General features: G+C 48.5%; 1 long non-coding RNA gene across 1 annotated transcript; it reads left to right on the top strand.

The window, feature by feature from the left end:
- The first annotated feature begins 4,090 nt into the window (after positions 1-4,090).
- On the top strand, positions 4,091-5,371 carry LOC116654460. Its single transcript, XR_001408282.2, has 4 exons — positions 4,091-4,350; positions 4,405-4,591; positions 4,661-5,002; positions 5,112-5,371. It is a non-coding gene; the product is annotated as an uncharacterized LOC116654460 (long non-coding RNA).
- The last annotated feature ends 4,564 nt before the right edge of the window (positions 5,372-9,935 follow it).

Below are 9,935 nucleotides of genomic sequence, written 5' to 3' on the forward strand. Positions count from 1 at the left end.
CTTCCTTGGGGTGGCGGAGCGATGAGCAGGGCTGGTGCGTAGTGTTTAGGGCCCACTTTGAGCCCTCGGAGTAATGCGTAATTCGTATGCACCTGCAGCTGAATATATTTTTTCCATGTGCCAAATGCCAAGACTATTCTCTGGCCCGGCACCCCATTATGGCCTGGCCCCGTTCGCCAGGCGAGTGCCAGGGCACTGGAGAGCCCAAGTGCCGGCACACACGACTCTGAGGAGGAGAGGGCCTGCACTGATAAGGTATGAAAGACAGGAGCTGTGACAAGGTGAGAAGAAGGCTGCGCCCTCCTGCGTGCGAGCTCCTTGCATGCGGCGCTTAAATTAATTTGCACGCTTCAACTTCCTTCTCCTCCTGCCCCTCCTGTCCCCTCCCCCCTCTGACAAGTTAATGTAAGAGCGGGAACGGGAGCGGGAAGGGGGGGCCGGATGGCAAGGAGGTGGCGCCATCGAGATATGCCAACTGTCAACACGAAAGTTGTTGCCAAACAACCAAGGAAACTGGCTCCCAACTTTTTGCCAAACCAAAAATATGTGTCCCACTCTTCTGGCAAACTATTATCCTGGGTTGTTGTTCTTGTTCTTGTTGTTTTAGTTGTTGTTGGTTTCGTTGGCGTTGCTTATTAATGATACACTGTTAGCAGGACGAGGGGAGAATCGGGCAAGGACTATAGGAGTTGAGGTGTTTGCTTTGGCAGCTCTTTTCCGTCATTCAGATTCAAAAATTTAATTGGCTCCCGGCGAGTCTGCCTGCGAAAATAACGAACCAAAGTTTCCCCAGCCAAGTGGCAGGAAGATGCAGCAAGGATGTGCCCCAGAAACAAAGCCGAAGAAATCAAGGACCTTGAACAGGGGATAGCCTCTTCCGACATTCAACCAAGACACCCACGAACAGACATACTTTCGTAGAGGCTATTGTACTTTTCTCCCAGAGAAGGAACAAGGAGGATGCTATTTTAATTATACCTCCGGATGTATATATAGCTACGATCCATAAGCTAAACAAGAGGGGTCTTCCGCCACAATCATCTGATCATCGTGTGACGCCGCCAAACGACTTCTCCTCCATTTGTCGCATTCAAATCACTTTTAACATAATTCGGCAATAAAAATTCATTGAATTATTTTTTGATTGGTTTATGACGCGGGTGGCGTGGGCTGTGGAAAGGACACAGCGGCAAGAGGGCATCCTCCGGCAGCCTGGACGGAGGACGGAGGAGGTCGTGGCATGTTTATGTTATTAGAGAAAGTTGGGCGGCTGGAAAAAGGACAATTTAAGAACGGTGCCTGGACGGGGAGGCATTGATATGCGCAGGACATAGGACCAGAGTCCTTGCTTTGGGGACTGAGGACAAGGGTGGGCCAGATTAGGCCGAGCCTGCCATAATCAGAAGGCGGCAAACACACTCCAATAAAAAAGGCAACCACTGTCAGCTATCCCGGGGTGTTCGATGGCCCAATAAAGGCATATGTCCTGTGCGCCCACGCCCACGCCCACGCCCACACCCACACCACCTTCACCGCCCACCACCTCACTTGCCATCAACAGTTCCGGTTTCATCGCCGGTGTCCCAGTTATTTTCTTATTTATGCCATCAATAAAATTCACTGGCGTAAATGCTTGCCATTTTTCCCGGGCGCACAGGCACACACTTATGTACCTTTTTGCCGAAATTATGCTCCTCGAAAAGTTTGTTTATGACGACACATATTTCTCACAGCTCTCCGCCCGATTTGATTAGAAATCGTTCGGCAATTTACATGAATTATGGCTTGCGAAGTGTTTGGGTTAGACTCTGATCATGACAAAGGTGTTTAAATTAGGCTGAGATACGTACACGATTCCAGCGGCCCAAACATACCAACTGGCGAGTAGTAAGTACCTTTTAATTCCCCATCACTTGCCGGCCTTCACCCTTTCCCATAATATACCTGTCCTTTCGCCGCTGTCTGGCAACAAGTCGATTAGTTGGGCCCCAGCCCCAGCCCCAGTGCGTTCAATCTCCTCCGATTACCACCCCACCTGTCAACTAAAAACTCATCTGCTGAATTATACGAGCCATTCCTGGGGGGCCATAAATCGCCTTCCTGGCAAGTGGGCGGAACGCCATCCTTCTTGGCGGAGACACCCACCCAGATACCTGGATGTGTAATATGTCAGTCTCTGGCTCTCCTCTGCATCTGCCTCTGCATCTGCCTCTGCATCTGCCTCTGCCTCTGGAGCTGAATCTGTGCCGGAGACAATTGTCAGCGGCAAGTCAATCGCCTGACAGCCACGCCCTCGCCACAACAGCAGGGCGCACTCCGAGGCCGGGGGTGAGCGGATTGATGGCGTTGTCACCGAACAGGAGCTAATGGGAGTGATATTGACTGTATCGATTGGACCTTTCAAAACAAATTCCACTCCAGGCCCAATCCAGTGCCAAAATACCACTTTTAACTCCATGAAGCCAAGATGAAGCAATCGTTCTTCACTTCCTGGATCGTCTTCTAACCATGAAGGTTTCTGGGGTAATTTGAGGCATATTTAAGCATATTAAGGCACAGAGTCAGGCTGGGAACTGGGAGGTGGGAAGTGGGAAGTGGATGGCGCTCATCCCCAAGCCTCTGTAAGTGAATATCTCTAAGCGGCACCACCGAAGGGGACTCGTCCGGCTCGTCCCGTACAATATTAATAAAGCAGAAATTGACAGATTCAGAATGACAAATTTGTCGTCAGGACTTATAAATGATGTGAAATCTTCAGGAAGAATAATGTGGCGGGGCAGCAGAGCAAAGAAAGGAACCGATGTCGTGGCCTGCGATGGCAAAGCAAGCCCTTGGGCGGGGAAATAAAAGCCCAAAGGAGAGGAGGGAAAATATTGATAGCATCTGCGGCAAGCAGTTAAAAACGGACCGAAAAATGAAATGAAAATTGCGGTGAAAGCGGGAGGAAACAGGGAGTGGACCGAAAGTCGTGGCCCTAAAGATCCGGAACATCCATCGCGGCACAAGAGGCGTGTAATGCGAAGCAATTTAGTATGCCACCTTTCCACCTTGCCTCGTCCCCGACAGCCAACTCCTCTGCAGCGGAGTGACCTGACTCACGGCTCCCAGCTTCTAGCTCCCTACTCCTGGCTCTGAATGCCTGGCTCCATGTTTGCATGTCAACCGCCAAAACCGGTCCCATAGAAGCTGCGACGTGTTGCATGTTTACCAGATCCACATTAAAAGTAATTCAGAGTAATTTTTTTTGTGAATCTTCCTCTAAAATCTATAATAATCTCTAACTTTCTATTCAGTAATGGAATGAAGCGGGCCAAGAACACCTAGGCACACCTATTTGCTGCCTGCCGGGGGCCAAGACCATACACGGGTGTTACTACTCTGAGACGGATGCGATGCTTGAAAGCATCTAAGGAGTCTGCAGAACCTGACGGACCCCGAATAGAGGACGGTAGTCTAATTATGCTCCTTAAAATTTTACAGTCGCTCTTCCTGGCGGACTGTAAACGCTGCAGGTTGGTGAAAGATGACCTCGGTTGTAGTAAACGTAAGTCAGGTTTATTATATTTTTATTGACATCACGGTAACCTCTATTTTCATCCCGCTGGCGCAGGTCGGTGAACGAGGCAAGATTGCTGTAACTAAAAGAAGGCCATTCCGGAATGTAAATCCCGCAGGAGCCGTTGTCAACTAGACCTCCTGTCATACGTACACACTATGAATTCGTGCTAAAGGACTTCGAAATACAGGAGTACCAGAGAGTACAGGAGACTAAACTATCTTTCGTTACACCAATGCCAAGTACAAAAACACTATTCGAACGATCGTTTAGTAGCGCCATTTCACTGTCTTTGGTATAGATGATCCTGTATAAACGCCTCAAGGTAAGATTTTTGGGGAAAAAAACAGCTTTTTTTGAAATTTCCCGCTCTCGTAGTTCAGTGTTGTAAAATGACAAAAACGTGCTAGAGGTGAACGGTTATGTGTATTGGTAAACGCCGATAGTATATCGATATGTTTTCGCCGGCGGTACTATCGATAGAATATCGCCCATGGTATCTATCGATAGGATGCCGGCGAAGGTGCTATCGATATTTATTTGCTCATCGCTATGCTGACTTTCTGATCTCTAAGCTGACTTGCTTTTATTTAAATGCTTTAATTTTATTTCAACTTATTTAAATCCCCAGTAACGTTGATGAAACTCTCATCGCTGGTAACCGAAAAAAGCTGCATTAGGGCGGCGAAAAAGGAAATAGAGAACAGGATGAAAGAACGTAGTAAAGCACTTGAATGTGATGGCGCGGCAGACTGTGTTAGGTGCTATAAGAAGAAGAATGACGCCATATCTAAGTAAGTTTATTGTAAATCCTGCTCTAAAATCTATAATAATCTCTAATTTTTCAGTCATGGAAAGATGCGAGCAAGGAAACAGCCGTTGGAAAATGGAATGTGAAGGAGGCAGACCTATTGGATGTCTTTCGTTTGGCCCCAACTATCCAGAGCATTTCTACTCGCGATTCTTAGACGATGACCACTGTCATCGTAATTGGCAACAGGGCGGCGACCATGTGCAGATCCTGTGTCAATAAAGGTAAATCAATATATTTATTATCAGAATTTTGCATATTTTAACGAAGTTTATATATCTAAAACGCTGTAGAGGGAGCTAAGATTGCTGAAGGGACAGATTCGGCCAAGGATACGGATTCCCATTCTGCTGCATCGCCTACAAGAAAGAGTGCCGGGAGCAGCACAGTAAGGGCGGGATGCTGCACGCCGAAAATCGATCGAAGGAGGAGGAGCTGAAGCCGCTAAGCCTTTCCCTTGAATAAGGGACCAGACCGCAAACATGCTAAGCAAGAAACACCGGAAGGAGCTCAAAAGGCTAAAGGCCGAGCAGTGGGAGGAGTTCCTGATCAAGAGCAGCGAATATGACTGGTCGAAAGCGTTGCAATCGAACGGAACTGGCGATAGTAGCGGGCTGCTTTCCATACAAATTTAAGTATGTATTCTGGAAAGAATGGATGATTGGATCAGATACACACATATACATTTTTATTTTATTTCTTGTGGTTGCATTTGCCTGTAATATTCCCTTCTTATTATTTCAGTGGCGTGAAGCGACTGGACGGGCCGTCGGAGCAGACTAAGGATCGTCACATGGCCGCTCCACTTTCAAAAATGAGAAGGCATTCGAAGCAGAGTCGCGGCCAGCAGAAGGCACTGATTTAACATGGACTTCATTGGGGCGGGTATCATTTAAGTAGAAATGCAAAGGCTTAACTTCAAAAAGAAATTATTTTGTGGACTTATCTTAATAAAAACTTGTATCTAAAATTTTGGCCAAAATCAAAGTGGCGATAACGCAAAATGGCCATTTTTGCATCTTAATTCATTATTGGGCATAATTCATTATTGGGCTTCGTTTGAGACATTCCGCATCGAAATCGGCTGAGAAATGGCCGAAATAGGTCCTCCGACAAATTGGAATTTCGCGCCTTCGGCTGCGCTGTCGCTCCCTTGGTTTTATAATTCCCAACCGCTTCTAGCGTCGGGCGACTATAAAACAAATGCTGCTGCAGCGAAGCTATAGAAGGTACACATTTTTCGAATGCTCATATCTCGGCCATTTCTCAACCGATCTGGCAACGGCGTACATTTTCGGAATCAGCGCCCCAAAATTAGTCGAAATGCATCCAAAGATCGTCGAAATCGGACAAAAAAATTTTTCGCGAAAATCGAGAAAAAACGTGATGTTACCCCTTTCCATTTTTTCAAAAATCGGGTCGAAAATGAGTTGTTCGATTTCGAAAAACTAAAGATGCAGTTCGAAGGACATTCGAGTCCTGATTCCAAAAACGCATAGCGTTGCCAGATCGGGCCAGGAATGGCCGAGATATAAGCTATAGAAGGTACACATTTTTCAAAAGCTCATATCTCGGCCATTTCTTATCCGATCTGGCAATGCCCTACATTTTCAGAATCAGCGCCCCAAAATTAGTCGAAATGCATCCAAAGATCGTCGAAATCGGACAAAAAAATTTTTCGCGAAAATCGGGAAAAAACGTGATGTTACCCCTTTCCATTTTTTCAAAAATCGGGTCGAAAATGAGTTGTTCGATTTCGAAAAACTAAAGATGCAGTTCGAAGGACATTCGAGTCCTGATTCCAAAAACGCATAGCGTTGCCAGATCGGGCCAGGAATGGCCGAGATATAAGCTATAGAAGGTACACATTTTTCAAATGCTCATATCTCGGACATTTCTCATCCGATCTGGCAATGCCCTACATTTTCGGAATCAGCGCCCCAAAATTAGTCGAAATGCATCCAAAGATCGTCGAAATCGGACAAAAAAATTTTTCGCGAAAATCGAGAAAAAACGTGATGTTACCCCTTTCCATTTTTCGAAAATCGAAGTCGAAAATGAGTTGTTCGATTTCGAAAAACTTAAGATGCAGTTTGTAACGAACAGTGAGGTGGCATCTCTGGATATATCGGACGAGAGGAGGGAGTTGCACGCTGTGTCCGGCCAGATCTCGCCGGCTAGTGGGTGGGTTCTGGAACACCCCCTTCTCTCCCCTCGATGCTGCCTCGGGAATCATAAATTGAATCGATAATGATGCGTGCGCGACCCCACGAACAGCGTGGGTCAAACCTGAGCTCCTCAGACCAGAGTATATTAGGATCCTTCGGAGATCCCCCAAGAAGGCACATGGCATAGGTTGGTGGCAGGGCGGTGGCGACCCCAACGAGGCGAAATATGTTTTCTTACTCCATTATAAACTTCATTGTTTTATTCCTTAACAAAAGACCTTAAAATTCTAGATGACATCCTTATCCTAGCTTCCTAACTATTCTAATACTCCAATGTATGATCTTTCTGACTATGCTTAATAATGTCTTATTGCTAAAGATTAGAGAACTTAAATGTATATTCGACTTGGCAGGATTTGCGGACTCGCGTTCAATATCATGACAACAGATTTTAGTTACTAAGAGAGCGCTACTACAAAGGCCACGCGTGGGGTTGACTGTATGACCGGTGAAGCCTCTTGGGCTGGAACTCGGAAAACGAGGAAAATATTGATCGGAGAATTCCGTATCACTTCTGCTGGCTTGGCATAGATTTAGGATTACTCACTCAATACATCCGCGACGAGTCGTTGAAGCGCTTCCACTACTCGAGGCTGGAAAAGATAATATGTAATTCGGGAGGGCCTTTGCCTAACCCGTCAACAATGCCAACAACAAAACATACAGCCAGTGGCAGAGCTCTGACGCGAAATCTTCGCCCACTACTTCTTCTCCTCCTCTTCCGGCACCGTTAGGCCATCAGCCGGTCGAGTCTCTCCGCTCTCCTGATCGACAAAGCGCTTCTTGAAAGCGCCGCAAGCGCCCTGTCCCTGCTTCTTATCCTACGGCTGAAGGCTAGTCCACGCCTACTCCTCCGGATAACGGAACGCTCCTTTAAAGCGCAGCCAGCGCTCCGCTCCCGCTACTGCTCCTATAGGAGTTCGCCTATTTTGCGGCGACTCCTCCGTTCGACGGCGTGCTCCTTAAAAGCGCCGCCAGCACTCCGTCCTTGTTTTTACTCCTCCAGGAGGACGCCTACTGCACGGCGGCTCCTGCGACCGGCGTGGTGCTGCTTAAAGCGCCGCCAGCACTCCGTCTTCCTTCACTACTCCAGGATGGCGCCTACTACACGACGGCTCCTGTGATCGACGGGGTGCTGCTTAAAGCGCCGCCAGCACTCCGTCCTTCGTCACTGCTCCAGGATGGCGCCTACTTTACGGCGACTCCTGTGAGGTTAGGGCCGAACCCTATCCGGATCTCTGGCGGAGCGCCCCTTAAAGCGTCGCGAACGCTCCGATTGCTTCACTTCAGGTCGAGCTCACGGTATCTCCAGCTCCTACTTGGTTTTGATGACTCCCCTCAGCCCCGCCTCGTGGGCGGCCTGACTGAGAGATTCGCGCCGCAACTGTGACCCGCTCTTCTCTTCTTCTTCTGGCCAAGCGTTGCTCGCACTATGCCTCTCTGTCACCAGGGGTCTAGCTCGCACGCTGGTACCCCTGACCTAGCTAAACGAAAACACCTACGTCAGGCTCGCATAACCATGACCAGTCTTAAAACTCACCTAGCTTCTACGATCGCGCCCTGCCTTGACTGAGCAGTACGTACACCGCCAAATTGCCGCTTGTGGCCCTCTTTCTGTATGCCTGCTGGTCCTGCACCAGCACGATGATTCCTCAGCGGGTAAAACTACGCTGCAGTTGCTCGAAAATTTCCGGATGCTTCTCCTTTCTTGCACGAACTTGCTTGTTTCGTGGTTAAATTCAAAAAGAACGCCACTCCCACGCGGTTTCCTAACCTTAGCTTTGAGCGCGTTACCAGATCGATCAGATCCTCCACGAAACGCTGAATAGGGTCCTATTACGCGATTGGGCTGCCAGAAAGGCTGAAACACCGCACCCCCCCAGGCTGCCAACCCGTTCGAACTATCGCCGACGTTACAAAATGCCCCCTTCTCAAGAGCTAGAACAGGGTCTCAAACGATCCTGTTTAGCTAAACCACGGAGGCGAGAACTACTGCTTCAAGTCTTTGGCATGATAGGTACCTATCGCTCGCCCTTGCATGTCCTCCAGCTCGTAAGTAGCTCTTCCTGTTCTCCTCCGAACTCTAGCTTTAATATACCTAGGCCCAAGCTTGGCATTATATCCTACAGCGAAGTTACTCTGCTTGAAATTCCTCCTGAAGATCTCTTGGCCCTCTCGATATGAAACCTCTCTCGAACGCACATTGTAAAGCCTTTCATTCTTCTCCGTCTGCCTCGCCAAGGCCTTCTGCGCTTGAGCGCGTGCCACCTCCAACGAGTCCTCCTTGGACAGCCTGATTTCTCTGTCCTCCATGATACCTAGCTCTCTCATGAGCTTGTACGTTCCTCCCGATCCTACAAACTGTTGCCCAAACACCAAGTAATATGGGGACTCACCCGTGCCGGAATGGATCGAGGTCCTCAAAGCACAGCAGATCTCGCTGAGATGCTCGTCCCAGTTTCTCTGGTCTGCATTTACGTACGACCTTATGGCTGCGATGACCGACCTATTTACCCTTTCCGACGCATTGGCCTGCGGCGAATGGACCGCTGTGAAAACCTGCGTCACCCTATTCTCCCGCATTAGCGTCCTAAATGCTTCTCCTTTGAATTGCGTTCCATTATCTGAGAACACAGTCTCCGGAACTCCATACGTGTGGAACAACTCCTGCTTCATGTACTTCACCACTACATCCGCCGAGAGCTTCTTCACCGCCTTGAGGAACACGAATTTGGTGTAATGGTCTAAAGCGATGAATAACCCAATATTTCCACTCTTGGATCTCGGATACGGCCCCAGGAAATCCACATATATTCGCTGAAAGAATCTCTGTGTTTCCGCTGGCCTTCCCATCGCTGGCCTCATCACCTGATTAGGTACCTTGTTCATCTTACAGACCTCGCACTTGCCTACGTACTCCTTCACCTCATTGGCTAAGCCTGGCCAGTAGTACATTTGACGAACTCTCTCTAACGTTTTACGGACACCTCCGTGCGCTGCTGTGGGACTGTCATGGGCCTCTCTTAATATCTCTGGAATCATCCCCTTTGGCACCCATAACTTCCATGCGAAATTCTCCGCTAGCTCTAAACCCCGGACTTGCTTCGTCCGTCGGAAGACCTTGCCATCCATGACCTTCAGATCTGGTACCGTCTCGCCATTGGCTTCGACCGTCTCCCGAAGGGTCTTGTACTCCTCCGCCTCGAAATGTGGGGATTCATAATCCATTCCTACCTCCGCAACTATCTCCTCATCTGACGCTCCTTCATATGCCCTAGACAGCGCATCCGGAACCACGTGAAGTTTGCCCTTTCGATGCTCAATATGGAACTTGTAGGCC

Source organism: Drosophila ananassae, chromosome XR (genome assembly GCF_017639315.1).
Source record: "Drosophila ananassae strain 14024-0371.13 chromosome XR, ASM1763931v2, whole genome shotgun sequence".
Taxonomy (NCBI): Eukaryota; Metazoa; Arthropoda; class Insecta; order Diptera; family Drosophilidae; genus Drosophila; species Drosophila ananassae.